Source organism: Mya arenaria, chromosome 12 (genome assembly GCF_026914265.1).
Source record: "Mya arenaria isolate MELC-2E11 chromosome 12, ASM2691426v1".
Taxonomy (NCBI): domain Eukaryota; kingdom Metazoa; phylum Mollusca; class Bivalvia; order Myida; family Myidae; genus Mya; species Mya arenaria.
Genome location: NC_069133.1, coordinates 44,423,010 through 44,424,823, shown reverse-complemented (window position 1 = coordinate 44,424,823; position 1,814 = coordinate 44,423,010). Strand labels below are relative to the sequence as shown.

Here is a 1,814-nt window from a genome sequence, read left to right as displayed (position 1 = left end):
ATCAAATCGAGGTACATGCTTGTTAACATGTAAAGAAGGTTGATTTAAGAACACAAGTTTATTGCATTCAACACATACACAAAGCATTGTTATCATTATCTATTTATAAGTATTGAAAATGGTCACACAATCCTGTATTATGCATAATAGATAAGTAAAACTACATGAACGTAAAAAACAAAACAAAAAGAACACAACAGCAACAGTTTCAAAGTTTATTCCCCTACATGTTGAACACATATAGATATATTGCAGACGTTTACTGTTTGGTCATTGAGTGTATATTTATAATTAAGAAGGCAAAAAAATGTGAAGGCTTCTAGGTAAAATACGAATAAACTTTAAGTTTCATAATAAGTATAAAATGTATACACGTAATTACTCATACTAATCTATTTTTATCACTTAACTGGATGAATAGAAAAATAAAACATTTTATTGAACAATTGATCATTCTACTATTTAATTGATCTCATAAAGTCTCTGTGAGTTTGATATATAATGTCATAACAGTTTCAAACGGTACATAAGGCAGCCTTTTTCGTCAGTTTAATAAGTAAGTATGTAGGGACAATTTTTTATATCCTAATCTAAAGAGACACGAGTAGAAGTCAAGTCTTTCAGTGCAACACAAAGGTAGTTTTTCCAATCCTTGCCCTACCGATACGATTGTTTGCACTCGCACCTGCAAATGATATTGGCAAGATCAGAGGTTTTCAAAAAAGACAAAAATTTCCCATAAATGATGTTTGTATAAAATAGTGAATAAATGAGATATTTTAAACGTATGTAAAATGTTAGCTATATCAACAAAAAATAATGCATACCAAAAACAACCATATATGGCAATGTACATTCCCTTTCGGGGAAATCACTTGCAACTGACATTGCAGGTAGTGGAACCATAGCAAAAATCGTAAAGCTACTAATAATATTGAGAGATAACGCGAGAGGGTATCAGGGAGAGAGAGAAAACAATAGAGAGACAGAGAGACACCAAGAGAGAAAGAAGGGGAGGGATAACGCAAGAGAGAGAGAGAGAGAGAGAGAGACATACACACACACCCACACACACAGAGGGGTGATGTGAGAGGGAGACAGAGACAGAGAAAGAGAGGGTGGTAGAGGTGTGGCACAAAGCAACAACATTTTTAAACATCGCTAATGTGATAACGTTTATGTAAAACCAAGTGTAAAAAAGACACATAATTCTATTAAAACCATACAAATAAAACTCTGTTTGGCAAACATTTTGATAGTTGAATCGACCCAACCTTTCAAACATCTTCAATAGGAAGATATAGGAACAATTGAAAGCTTGTATGATTATGGAATGATCTTGGTAAAAAACACGAATTCTTGCTTACCGTTGGAATATCGATATGGCATCCTCCGTGAAAAAGCAAATTACAAAGAAACATACGGAAATGGTGATAATTTGAGAAAATATCCAGCTTAATATCAGTTTTTAAGTAATAAAAATATGTTTACCTCACCGAGGATTTTTGGCGGCGACTTAATTCACATTTTGTCCACCATTTGCTATTCCTGCATCTGAAATAAATATTAACCTATAATAATTGTCGAAAGTGCCTTAACAATAGTACTTGAACATCTATCTGGGCGGTGCATGTATTGTCAAGCTTATTCGGTTTAACCGCCGAATGTATTCCGTTTTTAATGTCAAAACGGGGTTTACATCATTCTGAACATGTCTTTCATTCCAGTATTGATTTATGTACATGCATGTATAATATACCTTTTTAGCTTTTGGTATGCTGATGAAGTAATCAGCCTCATTGAATGCATAATGT

At 33.4% G+C, this 1,814-nt stretch overlaps 1 long non-coding RNA gene across 1 annotated transcript; it reads right to left on the bottom strand.

The window, feature by feature from the left end:
• Positions 1–201: 201 nt before the first annotated feature.
• On the bottom strand, positions 202–1,555 carry LOC128212545 (uncharacterized). Its single transcript, XR_008257475.1, has 2 exons — positions 1,492–1,555; positions 202–685 (listed from the first exon to the last, which is right to left on the bottom strand). It is a non-coding gene; the product is annotated as an uncharacterized LOC128212545 (long non-coding RNA).
• Positions 1,556–1,814: the final 259 nt, after the last annotated feature.